General features: G+C 40.0%; 1 pseudogene; it reads left to right on the forward strand.

The window, feature by feature from the left end:
- The first annotated feature begins 307 nt into the window (after nt 1-307).
- LOC149264917 (uncharacterized) lies at nt 308-8,245 on the forward strand (annotated as a pseudogene).
- Nucleotides 8,246-13,269: the final 5,024 nt, after the last annotated feature.

Below are 13,269 nucleotides of genomic sequence, written 5' to 3' on the forward strand. Positions count from 1 at the left end.
GAAGAGGATAATGGCGGAGGAGGATGGGTTGAAACTACCATTGAGGCCGTCGTAGAGATCGTTGTTGTTATCGGGAGGGATATTGTTGTTATCAGCGAATATAATAATATAAATTTTTTTAATAATTAAATTTGCGCATCGTAACACAACAGTCCAACATTTCTGCGCAGTTATATATGCTTTGGCATAAGAGTAATTGTAGAAGGACCCGATAGTTTCATTGTGACTCATCACTAGTGTTTTCTTGGTCAAGCCCTTGTTTCGTTTTCTGTCGACGCAGCAGCAACTGTTTTTTTTTTTAAAAAGGATGTGTGGAGGTGCCATTATTCTGGATTTCATTCCCGCAAACTGATCTCGGCGTATAACTCCGAGGAATTTATGACCCAGTTTTGATAACTTTGTTGACCTGTTCATCAATGGCAGAGCCGTGTCAGAATCCTTAGATAAATCGCGCAGCTTCGACGAGGCATACAAGCAAAAGAATAAGCCCAGCAAAAATATTGTCAACTCCAAGCATGAATTTTCTTCAGGTGAGTTCCCGATATTAACGATTTCTCTGCATTCAAGAAATTGTTATTGCTTCCTAGGGTTCATTTTTTTATGGTTATTTTTACTTTGGTTGGGTTTTGAAGGTAGTGAGAATGAGGTGATTCTTGCTTACGTTCCTCCTTTCAAGGATTTTGAAAGTCCTCAGCCGAGATCGCGAGGTGGAAGAAATCGAATTTATATAGAGGTTTCTAGTGGTGTCCATAAGGAAAATGGGCTGAGGAGATTCGAGATCCCACAAAGGGCATTAGGGTTTGGCTCGGAATGTTTAACACTGCGGAGGAGGCAACCAAAGCCTATGATGCAGAGGCTATAAAAGATCAGAGTCAAGATAGCCAAGCTCAACTTTGCCGATCACTCGTGTTCTGAAAAAGTGGACAGTAACAAGAAAATGTCAAGGAAGAAAGTAAAGTCATGTAAAAAAAACCCTAATTTAATGTTGGGTTTGAATATGAACAGTAAGGTAAAACCCATATATTCCCCAATGCATGACTTATTAGATGGTTACTGTGTAAACAATGGAACCCTCTTTGAAGTATCCCTGCAGATCGGATCTTCTAGTCTCATGATATTGAGTATTGGTACTCTGAGTGTCTATAGAAAATTTGATATATTGAGTATTGGTACTCTTAGTGTCTATAGAAAATTTGATGTATGTTATCTCGATAATGCAATATAAATCAAAGCAGAATACTATAACCTACTTTTACTATTGATTTGCGGAAGCTTAAATATCAAGCTAAACAATATAACTATAAGAAGAAGAATCAATGGCACAATACACATGAAAATACTTTGGGGAAAGCGTCACCTAAATACCTCACACTATTTTATTATCATACAGGTGGAAATACATATGAATCATACAAAGCTTTAGCTCTCACAGATACTCAAAGGAAATCTTGGCTTCTCTCCAGCCTTCCTCTGCTCCTATTTCCTTGCGTTGTTCCTTGTGGATGACCTTCTCTTACCAAGTGGAAAACCGAATCACCAGTGGATCATCTTCCTCCAAAACTGCGCAATATTTGAGGATGAATCCTTCACTGCAAGCATGAGTTTTCTCTTTGAGAAAACACATGCAACTCATAGTACATTGTTCTTGACATTTATCTCAACTGGGTCTTTCTCATAATAGACGTGCATGAGCTTCTCATGAGGGAATCTTTAGTTAACTGGAGTAGCACTAGTTGAGAGTAGCACTAGACTGTTAACTCACTATTAGTTCCTCAAACAGTTTGGAACTAATTTAACTGGACTTTACTCAGTAAACTCAGTTAACTAATTACAACTCAAATATAACTCAATCTTATCTCCTTAATTTAAGGGATAACTATTGCATGAATTCATAAAGACTTCTAACTTGAATTTCTCCAACTAAGTAATTTAAAATAAATTAATTAATTATTTCCAAGTAGTTGTTAAGACTAAATTTGATTTTAATTCACAATTTAATTCAAGGACAAATTAAATTGGAATATTCTTGTTGTCATATTTCAACACTCCCTCTCAACAAGAAAGGGATTATTTGCCACCCCGATCCTGTCTCTATGGAACTCGAATTTACACTTTGACAATGCCTTTGTCTAAATGTCACCATCTTGCTCCTCTGTCGAAATATACTGCAACAGCATGATCCTCTGGACCTGTGAAAAGCCACGGGCAACAAATCTTGCCTTATGATTCTCCACACTACCATCAGTAGCTTACTTTACCTTGTAAAGCCAACGAGAACTCACAACTTACTTATTCTCCACTCTTGGAACCATGTCCCAAACACTGTTACAAACTATGGAGTCATATTCGACATTCCTCCTTTCAAGGATTTTGAAAATTCCTCCGCTGAGATCGCGAGAAAGAAATCGAATTTATATAGAGGTGTCAAGTAGTGTCCATAAGGAAAATGGGTTGAGGAGATTTGAGATCCCAGAAAGGGCATTAGGGTTTGGCTCGGAATGTTTGACACTGTAGAGGAGGCAACCAAAGCCTATGATGCAGAGGCTATAAAAGATCAGAGTCAAGATAGCCAAGCTCAACTTTGTCGATCACTTGTGTTCTGAAAAAGTGGACAGTAAAAAGAAAATGTCAAGGAAGAAAGTGAAGTCATGTACAAAAGAACCCAAATTTAATGTTCGGTTTGAATATGAACAGTAAGGTAAAACCCTTATATTCGCCAATGCATGACTTATTAGATGGTTACTGTGTAAACAATGGAACCCTCCTTGAAGGATGCCTGCAGATCGGATCTTCTAGTCTCAGTCTCCGATGATATCGAGTATCGATACTCTCAGTGCCTAAAATCTGTAAAAAATTTGATGTAGGTTAATCCGATAATGCAATATAAATCAAAGCAGAATATTATAACCTACTTATACTATTGATTTGCAGAAGCTTAAAGATCAAGCTAAACAATATAACTAGAAGAAGAAGAATCAATGGCACAATACACATGAAAATGCTTTGGGGAAAGCCTCAGCTAAAAACCTCACACTATTGTATTATCATACAGGTGGAAATACATAGGAATCATACAAAGCCTTAGCTCTCAAAGATGCTCACAGGAAATCTTGGCTTCTCTCCAGCCTTCCTCTCTGCCCTCCAAGCTCTTATTTCCTTGTGTTGTTCCTTGTGTATGATCTTCTCTTACCAAGTGGAAAACCCAATGTACCAAGTGGATGATTTTCCTCCAAAACTGCGCAATCTTCAAGGATGAATCCTTGACTGCATGCATGAGTTTTCTCTTTCAGAAAACACATGCAACTGATAGTACATTGTTCTTGACATTTATCCCAACTAGGTCTTTCTCAGAATAGACGTGCATGACCTTCTGATGAGGGAATCTTCAATTAACTGGAGTAGCACTAGTTGAGTGCGTGCATGCATCAATTGACTGTTAACTCACTATTAGTTCCTCAAACAGTTTGGAACTAATTTAACTGGACTTTACTCAGTAAACTGAGTTAACTAATTACAACTCAAATATAACTCAATCTTATCTCCTTCATTTAAGGGATAACTCTTGCATGACTTCATAAAGACTTCTAACTTGAATTTCTCCAACTAGTTAATTTAAAATAAATCAATTAATTATTTCCAAATAGTTGTTAAGACTAGCTTTGATTTTAATTCACAATTTAATTCAAGGACAAATTAAATTGGAATATTCTTGTTGTCATATTTCAACACTCCCTCTTAACAAGAAAGGGATAATCTGCCACCCCGATCCTGTCTCTATGGAACTCGAATTTACACTTTGACAATGCCTTTGTCAAAATGTCAGCATCTTGCTCCTCTGTCGAAATATACTGCAACAACATGATCCTCTCGACCTGTGAAAAGCCATGGGCAACAAATCTTGCCTTATGATTCTCCACACTACCATTAGCAGCTTGCTTTACCTTGTAAAGCCAACGGGAAATCACAACTGACTTGTTCTCCAGTCTCAAAACCATGTCCCAAACACTGTTACGAACTATGGAGTCATACTCATCCACCATACCATCAACCCAAATCGGTTGTTACACTGCTTCCTCAAAGGAAGATGGCTTGGTCTCAACACATTCCCCAGCAAGGGCCATGTATCTAGCGTACCTCTCTGGTGACCTCCTCTATCTGTGCTGAGAAGATGGTGCTCCCACATTCTCTCTCGCGTCCTCCAACAATCTGTCAGCTTGTCTTGTGTGCTTCCGTCCATCTCTAGAAGACTTTGCTTGAGTGGTTGTCTCCACTCTTAGAACCTCTGCATGTGACTGCTCCGCATCAGTCTGAGGCTCCTCCTCCTTAGGAACCAACAATTCCTCCACCGCATGTAGTTGGAGCTCCCTCTCAAGGGAAACTCGCATGGCCTTCTGCTCATCAAACTTGAGATCTTTTCGAACCCCTGTCCTCTGACTGGTAGGCAAATACACCCAATAGATCTAAGGTGTATCGGTGTATCCGAAAAATATCCCCAACTCCGTTGTCGGCTCAATCTTCTTCCATGCATCCTTTGTCACATGGCAATATATCGATGACCCAAAGATCCTAAAGTGACCCACATCTGGTCTCTTACTGGAGAAAGCTTCCTCTGGTGTCTTCATCCCAAGTATGCAATGTGGGCTTCTATTCTGCAAATAGACCGTTGTGTTGCATGCCTCAGCCCACAAGTGAAGTGGTAAGCCTTGGTCATGTACATTGCCCGTGTTGCCCCTACAACAGTTCTGCTCTTCCTCTCGGCCACCCCATTCTGTTGTGGGTTATGAGGTGCCATCAACTCTTGTTTAATTCCTTCCGCTGCAAATAAGTCCTTAAACTCTTGAGAGACATATTCTCCATTGTTGTCGTTTCTCAAGGCCTTGATCTTCTTTCCTGACTCTTTCTCGACCAAATCTTTGAACTCACAAAACTTTGTGAAGGTTTGGTCCTTCTTCTGCATGAAATAAATCTAGCATTTATGAGAATAGTCATCAATGAAAATCACATAATACCTTTTCTTCACTGTGGATGTCATCGAGAATGGTCCCCACACATCAGTATGAACTCACTCTAAGATAGCCTTTGCTCGACTATCTCGATCATGAAAGGAAGACTTGGTGTACTTTCCCAAGGTACAACCTTTTGCATGTGTCAACTTGCTCAAGTTTACCTTTGGGAAGTTTTGTAGATATCTATTGCATTATCTTCAAAGCCCCATGATTCAAATGGCCCAACCTCCTGCGCCACAACTCGCCAATGTCTTGGCTTTGCACCAATTATGCTTTCATACTCAATGTTGCACAATCATCTACCTCTAGTTTATAGAGATTCTCACCTGAATCCCTATCCTCTTGGTCTAACGCATGGCTATGTGTCTTAGGAATGCCTTTCCTTTACTGAAGACAACATCGTAGCCTTTGTCCTCCAACATCATGACCGATACCAAGTTCTTCTTCAGTCCAGGCACATATGTCAAGGTGATAGGAGCTCCATGCTCCCTCTGAAAAGCAATTGTGCCCACTCCTGAAACACTATACCTTCCGTCGTCACCCATCTCTATGTGCATCTTGAGGTGTTTCTCCTCTAAGGCACTAAATAAATTTTTATCACTGGTCATGTGGAATGAGGCTCCACTGTCAAGATACCAGACACAACCCATCATCAATGATACCATGCATGCGATGAGAGTAAAGTTTGTTTCGAACTGAGAGGCTAATGCCTCACCTTCCAATCCTTCCAAGGATCCCTTCTTGGACTTCTTCGATGGGAAATTAGTTACATAATGTCCCATCTTGTGATAATTAAAGCATCTTACTTTAGACATGTCACCCTTCTTCCCTCCATGAGAAGAATTTGATTTGAAATGGGAAGCCTTCCTCTTCCCTTTCCTTGCCTTACCTGCTAAGCCAAGATTTTCTTCATCATCATTCTTGGATGAAGAACCATCTCGTGTGCTCCTCCTAATCTCCTCCTGCATAAGATCTAACCACAGTTGTTCCCAATCCAGCAGTTTCCCCCTTCCATTCACAGAGTCCTGGTAGCTATTCCAACTCTTTGGAAGGCCAAGGAGAGTGAGGCTCGCCATATCATCATCGGCAGTAGTTATTCCCACACTGCCAAGCTCATCCCTACAGGTGGTGAGCTTGTTCAGATATGTGGAAATAGTATCGCCCTTCTCCATCTTGATTCTTCAAAGCTTATCCTTGAGCGCCAATTTCCTCTGGTCACTACTGTTCTCGTAGAGGTCCTTCAATGTCTTCCACGTTGAAAATGGAGTATCCTTCCCATGGAGACTCAAGACGATATGGTCTCGAACTCCCTCAAGGATGATCCGTCTCACCTTCACCACACACTTCTTCGACTCAGCCAACTCTTGTGCATTAGTTGAAGATGGCTTTGGTATTTCTTGATCAATGAATTCCTTCAAGCCATTTTCTTCTAATACAGCCTCCATTCTATTTTTCCATGCTATGTAATTCGAGCTACCTTCCAAGGCATAGTTGAGTCTCAAGCCATAGAACGCCATTGGCCAACCTTGAAGTATGATATGAATTCGATTTGCACCTGCAACCCCGAACTTCAAACTTCGAATTCTTTTCTTAGTATATTTTTCATTGCTCCAATACCATGTAGAAAATCTGATGTATGTTAACCCAATAATGCAATATAAATCAAAGCAGGATACGATAACCTACTTCTACTATCAATTTGTGGAAGCTTAAAGATCGAGCTAAACAATATAAACAAAAGAAAAAGAATCAATGGCACAATCAACATGAAAATACTTTTGGGAAAGCCTCAGCTAAAAACCTCAGACTATTGTATTATCATACAGGTGGAAATACATAGGAATCATACAAAGCCTTAGCTCTCACAACTAGCCAGCTCTCAGTACAATCCTCATAGATGCTCACAGACAATCTTGGCTTCTCTCCAGCCTTCTTCTCTGCCCTCCAAGTTCCTATTTCCTTGTGTTGTTCCTTGTGGATGATCTTCTCTTACCAAGTGGAAAACCCAATCTACAAAGTGGATGATCTTCCTCCAAAACTGTGCAATCTTCGAGGATGAATCCTTGACTGCATGCATGAGTTTTCTCTTTGAGAAAAAACATGCAACTAATAGTACATTGTCCTTGACATTTATCTCAACTGGGTATTTCTCAGAATAGATATGCATGAGTTTCTCATGAGGGAATCTTCAATTAACTAGAGTAGCACTAGTTGAGTGCATGCATCCATCAACTTACTGTTAACTCGCTATTTGTTCCTCAAACAGTTTGGAACTAATTTAACTGGACTTTACTCAATAAACTGAGTTAACTAATTACAACTCAAATATAACTCTATCTTATCTTCTTAATTTAAGGGATAACTCTTGCATGACTTCAGAAAGACTTCTAACTTGAATTTCTCCAACTAATTAATTTAAAATTAATTAATTAATTATTTCCAAGTAGAAATTAAGACTAAATTCGATTTTAATTCACAATTTAATTCAAGGACAAATTAAATTGGAATATTCTTGTTGCCATATTTCAACAAATTCCAGTGCTCCATTTCGAAGCACTTCAAATGCATCCACAGTCCAATCTTGTGAGCATATAAATTTGAGCCAAACTTTGCAGCAATCATGCTCTTGTGATATCTGTAGCCACAACTATTAAGAGGTGAGCGATTTCATGTCCACTCCTTATGGCGATGCCGCAAATTTCGAACTGGTGAAATCTTCCCATTCAGGAGGTTATTTTGATTCTGATCATAGCAGCAACTCATTTGATGGGGCACACTTCCCATGGGGTCATGAGACGAAAATCCCAGAAATTTCATCTAAATATGATGTTGGACATGAGTCTCTATTTATAGACATAAAACCCCCACTTCAGGTTGTTGTTAAAGACAAACCTGCAGATACCTCTGTTGGGGTGAACGGTGGGACATAAAGTTTTCCAGTGGAGACATTCATGGAGGTCAACGATGGGACAAAATTCTTTGCAGTGGATATCTCTATTGAGGTCAATGGTGACATAGAATGCTGCAAAATAGAGGATAGCATCGTGCAGATTGAATTTTCCAAATAATTATCTGCCTTGGAATCATATCATGGGTTGTCAGAGAGTCCTGATCTTATAGTAACCATGGATGAATCAATAGAAGTTGGAAATCAGGGTCCAGGCTCCTTTCCATATGAGCAGTGTTTCCTGAAACCATGGATCTATGACGATCTGCCAATTTCGGGTTCAGTTTACTAAAGCAGTCGCAGCGATCAACGAATTTCAGATTCAGCTTATCAAAGCAGTTTTGGTTCTTGCTTCTGAGGCTTATTATAAATACATAACAAGCAAGCAAGACTCGTGGTATGTGTTGCAGGGTTATTTATGGCATTTACAGTCTTTTAAACTCATGTTTTGTAATTTTTTCTTTATGTTTAATTGTTTGTTTACATTTGTAAAGTATCTCCCACCTGTAATGAAGATATCGATCAAATTCAAATTACATAGCTTGGTTTTTTTGAATGAGAGTGATGACTTAATTTACATTCTGAAATAATATTTAGGGATAATTATAAGTTAAATTAGGTTTAAAATAATTTAGATTAAAATACAAATTAATATAATGGCTTTTTTAATATTGAATTATTAATATTTGTTTTCTTTTATTTATTTATTATTATTAATTTTTTTTGTTAGCATTGGTTTGACATAGTTTTGATTTGGACTATATAACTATAATTACTAGTTGAATTCATATATTCTCCATGCATAGTTTACAAAGTTAGCTAGATGGATTTGAACATTTTAGTAAGTTTTCTTATACATTATTATTTTCACACTATGTAACCACTGATCTCTCATTATGTCCCTTATTCTTTTGCACAATTAAAACTAGCAATTGCACCACATGTTGCAAAAAAAACACCGTAAGTCGGTAGCATAGGGATATGTGATAACAATTGCACCACATGTTGCAAAAAAAAGGTCATAAGTCGGTTGTATAGGGATATGCGACAATAGAGAAATGAGAGTTTCATAACCATTGGCAAATATACATATCCTCTAGTAGCTCCAAGGGGCATAACATGATCTCACTGGGTAGCTACAACGTTCAGACTAATGATTGAAATTTATTCTTTGCAATATGTATTGTCTATGTGCTCGTATGTGTTCTCTTATATGGGAAGCTATAACATTCAAACTAATGATTGAAATTTATTCTTTACAATATGTAGTGTCAATGAAATTTATTCTTTGCAATATGTATTGTCTATGTGCTCATACATGTTCTGTTATATTTTCAATGATGTAAATGAATAGAGACCCACACTTATATCCAGATCGACCCCTTCCTATGACGAAGATGAATCCACTATTGTGGTTGTGGCAAAGGATTTGATTATGGAGGCCCAAGCCTCGACCTCAACCTCAACCTACATATGGGTTCAAGGCCAATCTATATGGATATTAGTATGAGTAAAATCCTAGATGGAACATATCACTCAAGCAAGTATTCTAATTATAAATATGGATGAGAGAGTAAATCGAGTTATGGGAGGAATCCTTGCTATGGTCAATAGGAGGCCAAGTTATCCATCAACCTGAAGTAGTCAATGGGAAACCCAAGCATGTACTGTAAACCTACACTGTCACCATTTATATTGATTGTGTTTTCATGTTGGGAGCAATTGTTGTTGTGTACACTCTCCTACTAGTCAAGAGTAAGACTAGCCAATTGGGTAATCTAGAAATTGAATTCCAGTGGTCAAACAAGTGATTGCGGGATAAGTATGCACATTGTTGCCTATACTTGTAATATAATTGTTGAGAGGTCCCGACAGATGGAAAAAGGGCCTTTTGTATTGTAGTGTTTGCCTTTAAAAAATACCCCTTGCAAAAGAGTCTTGCATCCAATTGTTGCAATGTGAATATGTCTTTTTCTCAGTAATCATGAGCAACAAGAGGAACATCCTCCAAGGCTTCAAAGTCCCCATATTAACATTCAACTGGTAGTTCCATATGCAAGCAAGATCCCAAGTCTGAGGAGCCCAAGCTTGAAGAGCATGCCTGGTCCTATAAAAATAGATATTTTTGCCTCTGAAAGCAACAATGGAGAAGAGACAAGCCATTCATCTATTGGGGATCTAAAGCATGTCTAGTCCTATAAAAATATATAATTTTGCCTTTGAAAGCAACAGTGGATAATGTTAGCCTCCTATACCAATAGGTTCTCATCTCTCATGATAGTGCCAAAAATGTCTACCTTCCATGCTGCTAAGGTTCCATTTTTGTGAAAGAAACAAACAGTTTAAAAAATGTAAAGAGGGTATGCCTTAAAAGAAAAATCGAAGGGCAAGAAAATGAATTGGTCAGAGAAAAAATAAAAGAAATGAACCCCAAACAAAGACCATGAAAGTGGCTATTTCAAATTGCCACTACTACTTTGATGGGTGGCCCAACAGCTCAAGCTGGGCCTCTCCATGTTTTAAATTTTATGTTGTAGACTAGAGAAGAAGTACCTGTTCAAACAGTTCAAGCTTGACAGATGACTAGGTTGATAGAGAAAGAAAGGAGCCCAACTGCTTAATCTGGGCCCTTGGAAGTCATAAGGGTAGACTTAGATAGGAGGGCAGCAAAAAGAAAAAGAATTATCAGGGTTTGCAAGACCAAGTGCACCCATCAAAAATGAAGAAAAAATGTTAGGCATAATAGGCAGTGTAGGCAGTTGAAGGTTGCAGAAAGCAAAATCCAAGCACATCACTTGGAGCAAATCAAAGTGGCCATCAGCAGGAAAGGCAAGAGCAATGTTCTATATGGAAAAGTGCCAAATCATCACTAACTTCCCTCATCCCCTTCAAAGTTTCTTACTAACCTCCCATGAGCACTGCAGGATCTACCTAGCTAGTCCTCCTTATACTCTTCATTTGTACAAATTTTATGTCATAAATGACTTCTTTCTTTGAAAAGAAGCCACATTTCTTGTGTAAAAATTCTTTTCATTTTGATCTACTTCCTAACTAAGTTTGATTCCTGAAAAGCTTAGTAACTACCACTTCCCATTCTCAACCCCCCCCAGTACTAACTACTAACTGTATTTACATCAAATCCGCTATGTCCCCCTTTCCCCTACTATTATAACACCATGGTGTATAAACCCCAAGCAATGTATAAATATCCCCCCCTTTTAGCACTATAGCTAAATAATTTTGTCTAAGGGAGACATTAGTCCACCAGGGACTATGGTCAACCCTGTTTTGGGATTTCTCTAACCTCTGGTCAGAGTGATAACCTACCCTAAACCCTCATTTCCCCTTTTTTCCTAAAAAATTTCACAAAAAACCCCTTTCCCTCTGCTCAAACCTAATTCTAACCCTTTTTCCCCCGACAGATTAATTCAAAAACCCACAAAAACCCCAAAACCCAAAGTCCCGCGTCCCAAATATTAAATTGAATATTTTAATGGTCGGGCGGGACCCAACCCAAAGTTGCACGATCGATCAACAGCGCCCGCCAACCGTCGATCATCCGCCGCCCCCGATCCAACGGTGGGCTGTCTTTTTCAAACCCTTACATGCCTCCCTTTAATGTCCGGGGAGATGGCGGTATTGGTGGCCGTACCCGGGACGCGTGGCAAGCGGCGGGGTTGTTCGGAGCCCCCCTCCCCGATACCGCCTTCGCCCAAAGGTGGTGTGGGGAGACCGCTTACCACCTCCCCGATACCACCTCCCTGCTATGTCACCCGCGCATCATTATGACGTCGTGCCGCCTCTGCCCGCCCTCGCGCCTCGTGGCCCTCCACGCAGCCCTGCCACCGCTCTCCGCCCGCCACCGTGTCCAGCCACGCTGGCCTCAAGCTCAGCGTCCACGTCACCCTCCGTACCCTGGGCCCCGCCATGACGTCATGCTGACGTCATCGGCGGAAAAGCGCCAATGTCCCTTTTTGTCCAAATTTGTCGTTAAAAAGCCCGTTTTTGACCGTTTTATGTCATTTTCGAGCGAAAGTGACTGAGCCGTTGTAAGCCTTTTCGCCACGAAATTGCTTCCTAAACACCAAATTCAAAGTTGGAGCCGCCACAACTCATCAATTCAGCTGCATCGAGCACCCCTGTCCAACCCGGAGGCTTTCCGTGTTCTTTGTCCAGGTATTCACCACAATTCCCTTGTTTTGCCCCTATGCATACCATTTCTCTGCAAATTCTCCATTAAGCACCTCTCAAAGTCCCAAATTGAAGTTGTCTATTACTTAAATTGGAACTAAATCAACCTACACTGCCCCAGCTCCATAAATTTGATATTGAAACAATAAATTCAAGGGCTAAAGTTGCAAATTTATCCTTGAGCTACCCGGCATTGTTCCCTTTTGCCGGGTGCATGCCCAAAGCTACATTTCACCAATTTGAATCCTTCATACCCTCTGCAATTCATCTTCATCAATTCACAATCGCTGTGAATTTAACCAAACAAAGCAGAGACAGTCCTTCATAGCCTGCCTATTCCACTTGAGGAAAACTTCTAGCACTACCTGCATTCAATCTGTCATTTGAGCTTTCGGGAACCTTGCAAGTTATTACACTTGCCTTGTTCAATTCAGACCCCATAATGGCTGCTCCTACACCCACAGCCCTGAGTGTTGCTCCCATAAATGCACCAAATAAAGACCTGGAGTCCTTGCCTCTTGCTGACAGGGACTACCTCATCCAAGACTTTGCGGGTAACAGGGACCATTTGCAGACCTTCAGGCAATTGAGAGATGACTACCTGAATGGCAAGGATACATATGGGATATCAGAGTCAAATCTGCCATACTACTTTCTCCCCTCTGTCAACATTTTTCCAGAGATTATTCGCCTATGTGCTGAAAATTATGATGTGCAGCACAGAGCTGTTAAGTCTCCATCTGGGAGCATCCTCTTTCACATTAATGTTGAATCCATCAACCAGATGCTTAACTTCAATCAAACTGAGCTGTTGTTCCCTTTCTCCATGAACTATCTGCTGGACACAGGTGCCAAGATGTCCAGTGAAGACATTCAGAAAATCACCAAGATATTTATGAGGCCTGACTGCCAGCCCACAGGGCCACCTCCCTACTTGGATGTCTATTTTACTGATATAGGCAGACTTCTGTTGGACATGATTGCTTATGTGCTGGGATACAGAACCAGTGAGCATGTGGATGAAACAATGCTGGTATTTTTAGCTGCTTATAGCCCAGGCCAACCCCCTGCCCACAAATATAATTTTTCCAAATTCATAGCTAACAAGATTCATGAGCAGCTGTG

This window comes from Pinus tabuliformis, chromosome 6 (genome assembly GCF_031772625.1).
Source record: "Pinus tabuliformis cultivar Carrire ecotype Pingquan chromosome 6, CPIR1, whole genome shotgun sequence".
Lineage (NCBI taxonomy): Eukaryota > Viridiplantae > Streptophyta > Pinopsida > Pinales > Pinaceae > Pinus > Pinus tabuliformis.